We start from the raw sequence: 16,917 nt of genomic DNA on the forward strand, positions 1-16,917 counted from the left end.
TCAGGTCAATAGTGGCCGAATCCTCTCAGACAGGGAGAGCAAATCCTTTAGGACAAATGCCTGGAACAGAGAAGCCTTCAGCTGGTACAAGATCATCGTTTCTAGGTATCTTTCGGGCTGTTATGGGCACAGAACAAACATTTCTGGCTTGTTTATTCTGCTGTGTCCCATAAGATGGAATTAGAGACCAAAGAGAGAAGTTTCTGAGAGCCAGATTCCTTCTTGACACAAAGCAAAACTCCCTCATCAAGTTATCTGCCAAGTGGAATGGGATGCCTCAGGAGACGGTGAGTTTCCCATCCCTGGAGGTCTTCAAGAAGAAGCTGGATGATCCTTCTGGAGTTGTGTTTCAACCCGAGGTTCTAGGAGCCTTGGATTCACAATGTCTGCTTCTTGTGCAATCGAGAAACAAAGCTGACGCAGCCCCTGAGATGGGCAGGAGCTCAGAGCCCGGGCTTAAGGCCAGGGAACAGTCAGGGCCACAGCTAGGTTATTATTTATTATTCTGCAACAAAGGCACCAACCTTTACTGATTTAACTTTTGGGGTGACCTTGAATATGTTGCTTCCCACTTCTGAGCCTCGGTCTCCGCCTTTGGAAAATAAAGGGCATAAAATAAGTGGCATTGATGGTTCTCTAAAATTCCTATCATCTATTATAATATTCTAATAGTGTTCTGGGGTTCTATGGAATTTTTCAACATCTTTAAAATTTAAAAAATTCTTTTATAATATTTTATTTCCCCCCCAAACATGTTGAAACAATTTTTAATATTTTTGGAAAAAAAATTTGAGTTCTAAATTCTCTCTTTCCTCCCCACCCTCCCTCCTGGGTTCTATGTTCCAAGGGTTCTTCTGTTCTTAACATTCAATGTTCTATGCCCAGATGACTCTTTGAAACTCAACGCCACCCTCTTTTCCCAGCCTGCTTCCCTGACTTTTGGGTGAAGGGAGATGATAGCTATAAAGAACTCTTAAAATGGCAAAATGCTTTCTTTAAATCTGTAAGTATTTTACAAAAGAAGGGCATTATTTGTTATCTTTGAAGAATCATAGAACCTGGAAATGGGAAAGGACTTTAGGGGTCAGCAGTCCCAATTCTCACTTGGCCTGGGAGTAGATCGAAGGGTAGGGTTGGGTGAGGATGAAGTCCGAGGGCAGGGGCAGGGGCAGGGGCAGTCCCATTCTGGGGTGTAGAGCCTGGCACAGAGTAGATGAAGAAATGCTTGTTGAGGGACCGACTGAGGCTCAGGGCAGGATCAAGGCTCAGTCTATAATCAGGAACAAGGGTCAGCGTCAAGGCTGAGGCTGGGGCTAGCATCAGGTTTCCATCTGAGGCAGGGTCAGAGCTCTGTCTGGGGCCAGAAGTGAAGGCTATCTGACCTTGTCTGAAATGGAAACATCCTCATTAGGAATGCACTCTAATGACTGAGCTCACCGGCTCAGCGATGGCTTCTTACTGGAAGGACATCAGATGAATCAATGACTTGGAATGGCTCCAATATTGACCTCAAGGAAACCAGTGTTCCTTTGGGGAAATGAGTTATTTGGCCCCCTCTTTCTGGCCTGTGAGCAAAGTCCTCCATCTTTGAGAAGATCAAGTGCTAACCTTAAGAGGTCCCTGCTCTGAAAAGGGAGGGATGGCCTCCTGCTGGGGTTTGGGTCAGACACATTAATGTGGGACCCTCAGAGCACCCCTGGATAAAGGCATCGGCCAGATAAATATTCACATGGCTGCTGTGGTTTGTTCTGTCCATAGGACGAGGGAAAGCCTAATTTATGAGACCAGCAGAGTCGGGAGTTTGTCAAAGCTCATAGCCAAGAAAGCTTCTAGGGAGAGAAAGTCTTTCATGAATGCTGATGATGATTCTGAGCAGAAGACCACGAGGAAATGGTGCACACTCCACTTCAGGCTTGGAGCAAGGGATGATCTTTGGTAAGGAGGGAATAATAACAATAATGATGATGATGATGACGACTAGCATTTATTTAGCAGTTACTCCATGCTGGACATTGTGCTGTACAAATATTGTCTCATTTGATCTTCCCAACAACCTGGGAGGTAGATGCTATTATTATCCCTACTTTACAGATGAAGAAACTGAGGCAAACAGAGTAGCTAAGTGACTTGCTCAAGGTCATACAATTAGCAAGTATCTGAGGTCAGATCTGAACTCAAGTCTTTAAAAACAAAACAAAACTTCACCTTCCATCTTAGAATCAAACTGTTTATTGTTTCCAAGTGTAAAAATTAAATTTAGTCTCTAGTAATAGAAATATTATATTTTAAGAGGTTTATTAAAGATTATTAGAAATCAAGGAATAAAGAAAATGCAAAATAGAAAAACCACATGCCTAGGCTGATTAGCCCATTCAAACCCCCCAAGCTTAGCTTACCCACAGCATCATTAAGAAGAGTAGAGACCGAGTGTGAGTCAGAGAGCTAGTTAAATACTCATTGTGATCTCACCCAGGTGGGGACTCAGGTGAGATTATAGGGAATTCTGGGAAGTACCAAGGACTTCTGGGGATTGAAGTCTGAGGTTCAAATCTCCATTTTTACACAAGGCAGGAGAGTGGTATAGGCTAGGCAATGGAGGTCAAGTGACTTGCACAGGGTCACACAGCTAGGAAGTGTCTGAGGTCAGATTTGAAGCTAGGATCTCCCATCTCTAGACCTGACTCTCAATCTATTGAGCCACCCAACTGCCCCCAACTCAAGTCTTTTCTGATTCTGGACCTAGAGCTCCATCCACTGCCTCACCTAACTGGCCTCAAGGGTAAATAAAGAGAGTAAGTGGGCTCTTCTAGATGGTTCTCTACTAGTTTTCAGACTTTCTGTTGTTACTATCCACAGGGACCAATAGGAGGAAGTTCTCCATGACTAGGAAAAAGTGCCAGCCTCTGTCACAAGGCTCTTGGGCTTTGGCCTTTTCCTCCACTCTCCTGCTTTGGAAGGAATCCTGTCTTCTTCTACACTCATCTTCATTCAGCACATATGGACAGATGGTTCAAGAGAAAAACTGTATTATCTCGTCAGGAGAAGAATTGGCCCAGGTTATATGTCATGCAATCGCAGAACCTCAGAGTTGGAAAGATCCTCTAGGGCCATTAGAAATTGGGACTCCACCCCTGGGATCCCTGAAGGAGGTGCTGGTGTTTAATAACAGGTCTGGAGCTGAGAGAGGATATATGCACACCCTTTTATGTCTAATTTGAATTATTAGCACATTCTAAGTCTAGACAAATAAAATGTGGCCCAGATTGGTGGTGGTTATCAATTTCTGAGTGTAAATGCTTACAATGAAAATTTCACATTAAGATTTTTTAAGCTGGTTAGAACTGCCTCTCACTCATCTTGAGATCCCTGACTCTGGTGGGTGAGCTTTTGTCTTCTCTTGCTAGGGTTCAGGCCCCCTTACTATGTCCTGGCTATCTCTATACCTCTCCCATATGACCCCCCCCTTTTCAGGTCCCCTTTATGTATTCTGTTACCCATTAAGTTCCCCCAAAGCCAAGGGCTGCCTTGCTATCCCTAGCACTTAGCACAGTGTCTGGAACAGAATAAATGCTTAATAAGAGTTCTCTCTTCCATTCCCCTCTCTCCATTCTTTTCTCCTTTCTCTCTTTCCCTCTCCTCTTTTCCTCTCTCTTCCTCCCTTTATCTCTCTGCCTCTCTGTCTTTGTCTCTCTCTCTTGCCTACCACCTATTTCTCCCCTCTCCTTTTTTCTTTCTTTTCTTTCTCTCTCTTTCTCCCTCCCTCCCCTATCTCTGTTTCTATCTCCCATCACCTATTTCTTCCCTCTCCTTTTCTTTTTACTTTTCTCTTTCTTTCTCCTTCTCTTCCCCTATCTCTGTCTCTATCTCTCTCTCCCATAATCTACATATTCTTTCTCCTTTTCTGCTTTTCCCTTTTCCTCTCTCTCCCTTTCTCCCTCCCCATCTCTCTCTTTCTCACCACTTATTTCTCCCCTCTCTTTTTCTATTTCTCCCTTTCTCTCTCCCTCCTTCCTCCTCTCTCTGCCTCTCCCTTTCCCTCCCTCCCTCTCCCTTCCTCCTTCTTTCTTATCTCCCTCCTTTCTCTCTCTTTCCATCTCTATTACTCCCTCGTCAACAAAATGACAATAATTTAAATACATCTAACAGCTCACATTTCTATAGTGCTTTACAAAGCAACTTTCCTTCTAATAGCTCTGCAAGGTCAAGAATACAAATACTATTTCCCCCATTTTACAGGTGAAATTTATGCTCTTTCATTCCCAATTCAGTGTTCTCCCCACTTCCTTTGCTGTCTCTCCCCTTCCTCTAGGATCACCTGAATGATTGTTGTTCCTTGTAATCAGTTCTGTTAATTTTCAGGCTGAGCTCTTTGCCCTTACCTTTCTTTTAGTCCTAACAGGAACCTATTTTTCTTCCTTTCTAGACTACAGGCACATCCTCTTCTGAGACCTTGGGAATGTTCTTTCCTCTCTCTGGGCTTCAGTTTCCTCCTCAGAAAAACATGGAGGTGGTAGACTACAATCTTTGTTCTAAGGCATATTTCTTTTCAGAATCTTTGGATCCTTATGACCCTCGATGTCCATCCTCTGTCTCCAGACCTTGTTCTCAGGTCTAGCTAGTTCAGCCCATTCTGCTTGGAATCAACACATTCTTGGAACAACTTGGCACTAACAGCTTGGATTCCGTTAGGGCTTTTGACAGCAAATTGCTTTACAATGAAGATCTCAGGAGACCTCATCTGAGCTCTGGGAGGAGAGACAAAGGGAACATTATTATGCCCATCATACAGATGAGGAAACTGAACAAATGCATGAGCAATATATTTTTGGCATTTTTTTGTATGCAAATACCCATATTTATGTGTATGTATATATGGAAGCACACACACACTCAAGGATATTATATGATCATAGATTGTTAGAGACTGACTAGATATTAAAGAGAATTCAATCTAATCTCCTCATTGTACAGAATTGGTGGTGGGGGACAGCAAAATGGGCCATGGATAGAAATTTAAATCCTACCTCAGATATTTGCTAGCTGTGTGACTCTGGGCAAGTCACTTAATCTCTGTCTGCCTCACTTTCCCTTACTTATAAAATGGAGAGAATAATAGTACCCACCAAAGGACCAACATGATGATTACAAAAAAATCCTGGAAAGAAATATGGAGGATGCAAAGTGAAAGAACCAGGAGAACATTGTACACATTAACTGCAATAAAGTATGATAATCAACTGGGAATGGCTTAATTATTAGCAGCAATGCAAGGAACCAGGACAACTCCAAGGGACTCATGATGAAAAAGGCAACCCATCTGCCATAAAGGAAATGATGGAGTCTGAATGCAGATTGAAATGTGCCAGTTTTGCCTTTATTTCTTCCATGACTTTTTTTCTTAGTGTAAGTGATATGTCTTCTTCCACAACATGATGAACATGGAAATATGTATTCCCTGATAACACGTACAACATATATCCTATTACCTGCCATCTTGGGGAAGGGAAAGAGTGGGAAGGAAGAAGGGAGAGAACATGGATTGCAAAACTGTCAGAAAATGATCAGTGATACATAATCTGGGAAAAAAAAACTTGAAGAAATAATATCTACCCTACAAGGTTGCCTTGAGGATCAGATGAGATAACAGATGTAAACAGCTTTGTAAACCTCAAGGTGCCAGATAAATGCTAGTTAATTAGTGGCAGAACCACTTTTAGAACCAAAGTTTTCTGACTCCAGATTGATTATACAAATGTTTATAGATTTATGCATGTATGTAACAATAGCAATGGTCTCTATTTCTGAAACTCCTTAAGGTTTAAGACACGTTCCTCTCACAACAATCTTGTGAGGTAAGAATTACTAGTCCTATGCTCCTCATTTAACAAATGAGGAAACTGAGGCTCCACATGGGCAGGTGTTACATAGCTACTAAGTGTTAGAGCCCAAACTGAAGCCCAGGTATCTCTGATTCCAGTTTTGCAGGCTTTTCACCATGCTCTGCTGCTTTGTTACATAAGTAATAAAGTTCTATATGTCTATGCAATGTGTCCCAAAAGTCTTTACCCTCAATAAGCCTCAATAACTTAAAGTTAGAATAAGTTATAAATAAGTAATGAGTATAATAAGTTATAAATAAGTAAGCTTCAATAACTTCCAGCCTCACTAAGACTTCTGGGACATCTGTATCTATGCATTTTTCAAGATTCTTACCTTCCATCTTAGAATCAATAATGTGACTTGGTTCCAAGACTGGAGAACAGTAAGAGCGAGGCAATGGGGGTTAAGTGCCACTATCTATGCATTTTTTAAATTAAAAATATTTTATTTTATAAACATCAGCAAATATGAGCATTTCTATTTAAAAGAACAGAAAAGAGGATGATAAGTTAAAATGTGACCTCCATTATCTAGTTTGTTTTCTTAAAGGATGTATTAAATTTATCATGAGAGTAACAAAATTTCCCTACTTGTCGGTGTCCCTTTCTGAATGTCCTTAAACTCTCATCTTTTTTTAACTCTTACCTTCTGTCTTAGAATCAGTATTGGTTCCAAGGCAGAAGAGTGGTAAGGGCAAGGCAAGGGGAGTTAAATGACTTGCCTAGAGTCACATAGCTAGCTTAGATTTGAGCCCAGGACTTCCTTTCTATTCACTATGCTACCTAGCTGCCCCATCTGTTTGGTTTTTAATGTTTCATTGAAACTCTTTTCTTCCTTTTTTGGGGTGGGGTGGGGTGGGGAAGGCAACATTATTTCCATCTATCAGCTCCATCCCAACAACTTCTCTTGACCAGAGTAGTAGCCCTTTCTTGTAATACACAGGATGTATTTGTCTAATATGAATTTATCAAGCACATTCATATCCACTAGGCGATGAACTATGGGAAAATCAACTTTCCTATCTAGACAGCATTGAGTACAGGTGCTATGCATGTTTCAGTAAATGCTTAATAAATATTTGTTGAATCGTTGTGGTCAATAATAATATCAACTCCTATTTACATAGCCCTTTAGAATTTACTGTGCTTTCCTCACAGTTCTAAGGGAGACAGGGCAAGAATTATTATCCTCATTTTACAGAGGAGAAAACTGAGGCTTGAGGAGGGGGAGTGATTTGTCTAAATTTGTCTAAATATCTAGAAAATGAATATTGGAGTTGGGACTCAACTTAGATCTAGATTTCAAATCTAGGGTCACCTCTCAATCTTCATGGTTATAATTCTGGGGAGGGGCAGCCAAGTGATGGCAAAGGCTACAGGATGCTCATCTGCCTTCCACTCCCCTCCCAAAGTCTCAGCTTCAGCTCCAGTGGCCTGATCTCATTCCTCTCCCCTCCCTTTCCTAGGACTTCTTTCCCCAACCCCCAGATGGTTAAGCTGTAAATTACACACAAAGGTCTTTAGCCTCCTCTGGAAAGATGCCACGAAGCTGCTCCAGCCAGGGACAGATCAAGGGCAGACCCAGCTGCCTTCCTGTCCATCAGCCCATCTGTCAGGCAAGGGGGAACCTTCACCCAGCTGGGGCTCATTTGGGGCAAGGGAGGGCCTTTATTGATGAGAAGGATGGCAAAAGGGAGCTGAGATGCAAACGATAGGACCTTAGGGGGTGGGGAGAGGATTATTCTCAGAAATAGAGCCTATCTGTGGCTTAGAAATGCTTGGGTCAAAATGGCCCTTTGTGAAGGTGAACGAATGTTTTCCTTATCCCCAAAGTCAGATGTGATCATGTCTTCCTTCCTCTCGATTCCACCCCCCCACTCCCATAGTTTTTTGTATTGCTTGGCTCTATGGAATTATGCTAGACTTACTGCAAAGGAAAGAACACTGGACTCTAGGCAGGGGATTACAGAACTAGATCTTGAAGAGATCTCAAAGTCCATATAATCCACCCTCCTTTGCTTACAGATGAGGAAACTGGCCCAGAGAAGTAAAATAATTTGCTGGAGGTTGCACAGGGAGCACAAGAAAAATTTCAGAGAGAAATTGAGATCTAATGGGATATCTGTGAAGTATTTTACAAACCTTAAGTGCTGTCTAAAAGCTAGTGGTTATTATTCTTTTCATTAACTAGAGCTGATAGCATAGTTTTAGACCTATTAGGGACCTCAGAGGCCATCTAGTATTTTCATTTTAGAGATGGAGAAACTGAGACCTATTAGGTAAAGTGACCTGCCTGAGATCATACAGTTAAATAAGCATTGAGTCCAGCTCCACTGACTCCAGAATCAATGCTCTTTTCACTCTGCCCATTGTGCCTGCCTTACTTAGGAGGTTCATGTCCTGGCTCTGTCCCTTTCTTGGTGGATGGCCCTGACTGAGTCATTCAACTTTCATAAGTTTCAATTTCTTCATCTGTATAAGAAAAATGCTCTCACAAGGGTATTATGAGGAGCAAATGAGATAGGAATAAACGAAAAAGGAGTTATCAGCAAATTATAAATTATTTTTGCAATAATAATACTAGAACAGTAATGATAATAATGAGCATTTATAGGACACTTTAAGATTTTACAAGATTACCTCCTTTGATCCTCACAACAACCTTGGCTCATTGGACCTATCTTATTGGACCTATTTATCTTTTCTTACAGATGAGGAAACTGATATGCAGAGGACATTAATGGTTGCCCAGGAACTTGCCTAGGATCAGGCAACTAGTGGCAGAGCAGGTTTTGAACTAAGTCCTCCTGACTCCAAGGTAGCACTCTGTCCATTGCTCACTTATAAACAGACTTCATGCCTTTGAATACCCATCTGTGTTTATACTCCATTAATCATCAACATGAGTTGTTGTTTGTCCTTCATTTCAAAGAGGACCATGAAATCATGGGTGAAGTCTTGACTTGTGCATGAATTTGAAATGGGAGGTAAAGCAGAGTCGCACTAAGGGATCAGCTTCACTGTCTCTTCTGGAGTCCTTGAAGTCCAGTGGCAAGACAAAAGTCAGGACAATTGGTGATGGACAAGAGTATTCCCTTTAGCAATACCGATCTTAATTAATTCTAATCCAGGTCTTCACATGGTTTTTCCACAGGAAGGTCCATATGATGGGGCAGGGGACATCTTCCTGCTTTCTGGACATTTTAAGGATATTAATGGATTCTAAAGCTGCCCGCTGGTTCTCCTGGGATCTCATTGTCTGAGCAGCCTACTCCTTTTCTCTCATTCATTCTTGGGGGGAAAATCCTTTATATCCCTGCATCCATATAGCTTCTTGTTTGTCAGGTTTCCCCAAACTGTTCAAACACATCATGAACTTTTTTCACAGCTTCTGAATAATCTTCAATTATAATTCTTTAGATACTGCAGAAGCTGTGGGAGTAGAGCCAGACTAGATTGGGTTCAGGTCCAGCACTCATTACTTGCATGATTTTGGGCAAGTTACTTGGCCTTTCTGAGTCTCATCTATTAAATGAGAAGATAATGCTTAAATTCCACAATTCATAGAGTTATTGTGAGTATTGAGTGATACAATGGATAAAGCACTGGACTTGGAGCCAATAAGACTCATCTTCTGAGTTCAAATATGGCTTCAGATACTTCTAGCTGTGTGACCCTGGATAATTCACTTAACCCTGTTAGCCTCAGTTTCTTCATCTGCCAAATGAGCAGGAGAAGGAAATGGCAAACTACTCTAGTAACTTTGCCAAGAAAACCCCAAATGGGGTCATGAAAAGTCAGAAACATCTGAAAAATTCCTAAAATCGTAAGGATAGTGCTCAAAAAATCTTATTCCATCCAGATACATAACACAATTGAGATCTTGGTAACTGCTATTTATCCATCTGTAGCTCATTCTTTTTCTCTTTAAGAAAAATTACAATTTACCTTTTCTAATGATAAGAATTTATTTTTTATCCCTCCCACCTTGTCTCCCTGGGGAAAAAAGAAAAAGTTTATGTAAGAAATTCACATAGACAAGTTCCTATCTTGGCATGCCCCAAAACATAGGTTTTTCATTCTGCATCTTTAGTCCATCATTATCTCAGTATGTCATCCTTCTGGATGTTCTGGACCTGGCTCACACCTAAATCTCTACCATAATATTTTTTTGGTTCAGTTATTTTTGGTCATGTCCAACTCTTCATGACCGCATTTGGTGTTTTCTTGGTCAAAATACTAGAGTGGTGTTGCCATTTCCTTCTCCAACTCATTTTACAGGTGAGAAAGGTAAGGCAAATAGGGTGAAGTGACTTAGGGTCACACAGTAATTATCTGAGGTAAGATTTGAACTCAGGAAGATGGATCTTCCTGACTCCAGGCTGGAACTCTATCCACTTTGTCCCCCTCCCCCCCAGTTGTCCTTCCTTCCTTCCTTCCTTCCTTCCTTCCTTCCTTCCTTCCTCCTTCCTTCCTTCCTTCCTTCCTTCCTTCCTCCTCCTTCCTTCCTTCCTTCCTTCCTTCCTTCCTTCCTTCCTTCCTTCCTTCCTTCCTTCCTTCCTTCCTTCCTTCCTTCCTTCCTTCCTTCCTTCCTTCCTCCCTCCCTCCCTCCCTCCCTCCCTCCCTCCCTCCCTCCCTCCCTCCCTCTCTCTCTCTCTCTCTCTCTCTCTCTCTCTCTCTCTCTCTCTCTCTCTCTCTCTCTCTCTCTCTCTCTCTTTCTTTCTTTCTTTCTTCTTCTTTCTTCATTCTTTCTTTCTTTCTTTCTTTCTTCTTTCTTTCTTTCTTTCTTCTTTCTTCTTTCTTTCTTTCTTTCTTTCTTTCTTTCTTTCTTTCTTTTCTTCTTCTTTCTTTCTTTCTTTTCTTTCTTTCTTTCTTTCTTTCTTTCTTTCTTTCTTTCTTCTTTCTTTCTTTCTTCTTTCTTTCTTTCTTTCTTTCTTTCTTCCTTCCTTCCTTCCTTCCTTCCTTTCTTTCTTCCTTCCTTCCTTCCTTCCTTCCCTTCCTTCCTTCCTTCCTTCCTTCCTTCCTTCCTTCCTTCTTCCTTCCTTCCTTCCTTCCTTCTTCCTTCCTTCCTTCCTTCCTTCTTCCTTCCTTCCTTCCTTACCTTCCTTCCTTCCTTCCTTCCTTCCTTCCTTCCTTCCTTCCTTCCTTCCTTCCTTCCTTCCTTCCTTCCTTCCTTCCTTCCTTCTTCCTTCCTTCCCTTCCTCTTTCATATTTACACGTGGAAGTCCCTCCCTTCAGATGTCTTTGCTTGGATCATCCTTTTCTTCACTTCATGATCTGTACTATCTCAGCCATGCACAAGGATGGTTATCCCTCTGATCCCATCACTTCATACAAGTGTTCACCTCCAGAGTCCATAACTTTCAAATTAATCTCTGAATATGTAGCTTCCTATCCTCCCATATCTCCCAGTTCCTCAGCCATCCTAAGCCTCATTCTCTGCTGCTCTGCCACTTCTCCACTTTCCAAGGTCATCACTCATGCCCTGATGCCACTTTCCTCACTTCAGAATCTCAACCTATCCATTAATCAGTTCAATCTCACTCTGCCCTGAACCCTTGGATTCCTTGTCTTATTGTCCTACTGCTGTTCATATCCTTTCAAACCTTGACTCTGTCTCCTCTGTTCCAGCTTGCATGAGGTTGAATAACCCTGCAGGAAGTCATCTGAAGATGTTGACCTTACAAATTTGTGTTATCCACTCTTCTCTGGATCCACCCTGCTCCATGATAATTCTATTATTCTTTCCTGATCGACTCTTAATCTTTTAAGAACTTTTATCTAGAGGTCATCTGGGTGGCTCAGTGGATTGAGAGCCAGACTTAGAATGGGAGAAGGTCCTGGGTTCAAATCTGACCTCAGACACTTTTCCTAGCTGTGTGACCCTGGGCAGTTTACTTAACCCCTATTACCTAGTCCTTACTGCTCTTCTGCCTTGGAACCAATACACAGTCTTGATTCTAAGACAGAAAGTAAGGGTTTTAAAAATAAAACTAAAAAAAAGTTTTATTTACATGTTTTTTTCTTTCTGAATACTCTCACCCTAGGGGAGCTCTCTTGTAATAAAGATGTTCATAGTACCTTATCTGAAAGTACACATTCCATACCTATAGCATCTTCCAATCTCTCTATTTTTTATCATTAAAAATTATTAGAAATTTATTTTCTCTCCCTCCTATTCCCCATTGAAAAAAGAGACAAGGATAACAAATTCATAGTCAAGAAAAACATATTTCCTCATTGGCTGAATACAAAATAACTATTATATCTCACCCAGGAACTGTTCCTAATTTTTTCCCCATTCTTTTCAAACTATCTTTATCCCCTCTTCCTCTTCCCTCCAAAGAGAGGATTTTGTCTCATACCTCACTGGAAATGAACAAACCACCTGGTTGAGGAATCACTCTCCTCAAGGGCATACTTAAACCACCTCAGCGTCATTCCTCATTCTTTCTTCCATTGCTCAAGTCTTGGAGAATGACGTGGCACTTCTCCTTGAGCTCTTTGCCAGTACCAACCCCCATTCTCATACCCTTGATCCAACTCTTCTATTCCCTCAGGCAGTTTTCCCCTTTGGTCACCAGCCCTCTTTATTGCTTTCCTCCTTCTCTGTTGCTTTCTCAAAATTTTCTCATCCTTAAAAAAACTCATTTAACTCTACTGTCCCCTCAGGTTTTCATGGTGTTATCTCCCCTCACAGTCAAACACCATTTGTCTCCACTTGTCTCCACAATCTTACCTCCCTCTTAGCTTCTCACAATTGACCACCTATCCTCCAGCAGTTGGGTGTCCATCTCAAGCAGAATTTTACAATGAATTTTAAAGGCATGGTTTTGTTAATGCTTGGAAATCAGACCTTGGGACTATGAGGAACTAAAATGAGTTCATCAAAAACTAGGTCATCCCAAAGTAACCCAATTTCTTTTTTTTTGACAGGATTACTAGAATCCTATGGGGGTACCCTAGACAGTGTACCTGGATTTCAGGAAGGCATTTGACAAAGAATTTCATGATGTAGTTGTAGATAAAGTGGAGAGACAAGGACTAGATGGAAATATAATTAAGTGGACTCGAATTCATTGAAAAATTAGACCCAGTGCACCCACCATGTGTGCCAGGCAATGTGCTAAGTCCTATAATCATTCCCTGCTCTTGAGGAGCTTACAGATTATTGAGGGAAGAAAATAAATTACTTGCATGAAGGATAGATAACATCTGTATCAAATTTATGGATGATATGGAGTTGGGAGAAAGTTAACACTACATGAAATAGTTAAGATCTAAAAAACTCTTAATAGATGAGAACAATGGTTGTTTTTGTTCAGTTTTTTCAGCCATGTCTGACTCTTCATGACCTCATTTGGAGTGTTGTTGACAAAGATACTGGAGGGGTTTGCCATTTCTAGCTCATTTTGCAGATGAGGAAACTGAGGCAAATGAGGTTAAGTGACTAGGGTCACATACCTAGTAGGTATCTGAGACCAGATTTGAATTCAGGTGTCTTCCTGACCCCAGACTGACACTCTATCTATTGCACCACCTATGTGTCTCATCCTTATCAAATCTGTGGATGATATAGAGTGGAGAGTTAAAATCCAAAAAGCTCTTAAGAGACTAAAACAATGGGCCACATTTGACAAGATGAAATTTAATAGGGATAAAGTTAAAATGTGGTTTTTGGGTTCAAAAAATCAACTGTATGAGTACTGGATGGGGGTAAATTCTGCTGAATAATTCATATGAATAAGATTTGAAGGTTTAATAAACTGTGAAGTCTATGTAGGACAGCTCTGATGGAGTGCTGGGCCTGGAGTTGGAAAAACTTGAATTCAAATCCAACCTCAGATACTTCCTAGAGGTATGACCTTGAGCAAGTCATTTAACCCCATTTGCCTCAATTCCTCATCTGTAAAATGAGCTGGAAAAGGAAATGTCAAATCAGTCCAGTATCTTTGCCAAGAAAACTCCAAATGGGGTCAGGAAGAGTCAGACACGACTGAAGTGACTGAACACCCAACAAACTCTATGTGAGTCAACACTGTGATGTCAAAGACAGTAAAGTAAATTTGATTTTAGGCTGCGTGAACAGAAGCATAAAGTATATAGAACACAAGTGACAGCCCTCCTCTTCTCTGCCCTGCTTAGGCCTTCCAGCCATGCTATAACTGGTGATGCATATCACATTTCAGCAGGGAGATAGATAAGCAGGAGCAAAGGAGGGCCACCAGCATGCTGAAAACCATGTAATTCCAGCATTTCCTCGAAAAACTGGGAATATTTGTCCTGCAGAAGAGAAGACTTGTGGGAGAGGGGACCTGAGGATCACTGCCTTCAAGCATCCAAATGGCTGTGTAGGAGTCATGGAGTTGAAGGATACAGAAACTTACTGGGAAGCCATATCAGCTTAGGATCAGGAATGGTGAAAAGTTATCTCACAATGGAGTGGAATATCTGGGAAGGGAGGGAGCTCCTTGTCTCTGGAAGTATCCAAGCAGAGGCTAGAAGATGAGGAATTGGGGGTCTTGCAATGGGTGGGAAATTGGGCTAGTTGTCTGAGTTTAAGTATGATTTTGTGAGAGCCAAACATTTTCCTTTTCTCCAAATTAATTTAAATTTAAATTCTGAATTTCACAAATACCAACACAATGGGCATTTGCATATACATGGTAAAACAGAAAGAATGAATTTTACATGAAACTTCAGGCTCTCAGCTTAAAGCCAGCCATTCCTTCCCAGTGTGGAAATTTCCTTCATCTTTCCCTCCTCCCCCTTTCTCTTCTCATCTTGTCTCATTCTTGGCTCTGACTCCTTGTACTTTCCTTCTCTCAACCCACTGTTCCCTCCTTCCTTCTCCTTTTCTAATCTCTCCCTTTCCCCTCCCTCTTTCCCATTCATACCCTCATCTGTCTCTCTTCTCTCCTCATCTCTTCTTCCTTTTGGGAATTCTCTTCCTTCTTAGCCCTAGCCCCAGTTCCTATCCTCCTCTTCACCTACCCCATTCTTTCTCTCCTCTCTTCTTCCTTCCTCCTTTTCTCCTTGCCAGCTCCTCCCTCCACACCCCTGACCTCAGCCTCCCCAAGCCCAATAGACCTCTGACCTAGGATCCTTAATGCAGCCAGATACAGGGTCAGGCTGAGGAGGAGAAGGCAGTCAGACCAAGGCAGGAGGGGACAGTGGTTCTTCCACTCCGAAATTTAGCCAAGCATCAAACAATTGTCCACTTGGTGGCAGGGCTTGATTTGGCTGGATGCCAGCCCCTGGCTCAGGAGGAGGCTTGTCAGCATCTGCCCAGGGACAGGACTTGCCCAGGGAGTGGCTGTAAGGAGGAGTAGAGGAGATCTTTCTGCTGAGGTCAGCACTGCCTCCCCCCACCACCCTGGCCACCTCACCAGAGGTATAATACACTCTAAGCCCAGCTCCAGGAGGCTGGAGACCTGGTTTTGGTGAGCAGAGGCATCTCTCATCCCAGGGCTATGGTCCCCATCTGCTCCTGTTCTTTTTTTTTAAACCCTTACTTTCCACCTTAGAATCAATACTGTGTATTGGTTCCAAGGCAGAAGAGCAGTAAGGGCTAGGCAATGGGGGTTAAGTGACTTGCCCAGGGTCACACAGCTCTAGCAAGGTCATATTTGAACCTAGGATCTCCCATCTCTAGGCCTGGCTCTCCATCCATTGAGCTACCAGCTGCCCCTCCACTTACCATTTTTTAAAAACTCTTACCTTCCACCTTAGAATCAATACTATGTATTGGTTCCAAGGCAGAAGAGTGGTAAGGGCTAGGCAAGGAGGTTTATGTGACTTGCCCAGGGTCACACAGCTAGGAAGGCCAGATTTGAACCCAGGATCTCCTATCTCTAGGCCTGGCTCTCCATCCATTGAGTTACCCAGCCTTCTCTTGTTCTTGCTGCCTCCAGCTGGGGACTCCCAGAAGGCAAGGAATATGCCTCCTTTTCCTTCTGGGGACTTTCTGAATGTAAGCCCCAGCCTAGGGGCTCCCTGAGAACAGGGTCTGTTTTGGGTTTTGGCTCTCCTTCAAGTAATTTTCCTTCCCAACCCTAGTCTGACCAATGAAATGAGCCTAGACGGGGAATGTGGGGAACCTCTACTACTTGACATACTATTAGCTTTGAAGCCACAGGAACCTTATCTCTGCTAGACCCTGCAAAGACATTGGGACCTGGGCAAATCACTTAAAGTCCCCAAGTCTCTGATTCTACATCTGTAAAATGAAGCGTTCAAACTCTATGGTCTTCCACTATTAGGAGCTTAATTCAAAGATGGCAGAGACAGAGATCACTGTCAAATGTAAACCGTATCCATTCACAGCGAGGCTGGGAAAACTGCCTTGGGAACCCTTTTGACCTGGGAAACTAGAGCTAATATAAGGAGAGCATAAAGGTCTAGAAATACCTGCCCCAACATGCCTAGGAACACAGGAAGATGAGCAGGAAGGATAGAGGTCACAGTGTTCAGATAAACCGAACAATAGGTGGAGTGTTACAAGGGATGGAATGTTGGGCTTTGTTCCCAGGCAAGGACTCAGGATAATTGGTCCAGGGGCTGATGTGGCCACGGTGACCTTTAGCTAGGAGAGCATTCTCATCGGTTAAAGGGGTCAACAGCCAACAGAGGCTTCCCCAGGCCATGAAATGAGAGCAGAATGGATCAGGCACTGGGAATGAAGAAACCCAAGTTCTTGTAGATACAGTCAGCATCCTTGTGATATTGGATGAATTGAGTTTCTTTTGGGGTCCTTAATTTATTCCCACATAGTACTTGTGTTAATACCTCAGAAACCTGTGATTGCATTACCATGGGTGTCCCCTTTTCATTGATGTATATCTCTTCTTGTTTAGTCATTTTTCAGGCATGCCCAACTCTTCATGACCCTATTTTGGGTTTTTTTGGCAAAGATAATGAAGTGGTTTGTCATTTCCTTCTCCAGTTCATTTTACAGATGAAGAAACTGAGGCAAACAGGTTAAGTGACTTGCCCAGAGTCACATAGCTAGTAAGTGTCTGAGTCTAGATTTGAACTC

General features: G+C 42.2%; 2 long non-coding RNA genes across 2 annotated transcripts in view; one reads left to right on the top strand and one right to left on the bottom strand.

Annotated features, from left to right (window-relative positions):
• LOC130453839 (uncharacterized) overlaps positions 1-16,390 on the bottom strand; it is a 16,464-nt gene extending 74 nt beyond the window's left edge. Inside the window, exons 1-3 of the long non-coding RNA XR_008911436.1 lie at positions 16,290-16,390; positions 4,380-4,745; positions 1-592 (exon numbers count right to left, since the gene is read on the bottom strand). The exon at positions 1-592 is cut by the window's left edge and continues 74 nt beyond it. This is a non-coding gene — a long non-coding RNA (uncharacterized LOC130453839). The remainder of the gene's footprint in view (positions 593-4,379; positions 4,746-16,289) is intronic.
• LOC103098716 (uncharacterized) lies at positions 869-3,263 on the top strand. The gene is made up of 3 exons (XR_466304.3): positions 869-1,003; positions 1,759-1,935; positions 2,857-3,263. It is a non-coding gene; the product is annotated as an uncharacterized LOC103098716 (long non-coding RNA).
• Positions 16,391-16,917: the final 527 nt, after the last annotated feature.

The sequence above is a fragment of the Monodelphis domestica genome, chromosome 4 (assembly GCF_027887165.1).
Source record: "Monodelphis domestica isolate mMonDom1 chromosome 4, mMonDom1.pri, whole genome shotgun sequence".
NCBI lineage: Eukaryota > Metazoa > Chordata > Mammalia > Didelphimorphia > Didelphidae > Monodelphis > Monodelphis domestica.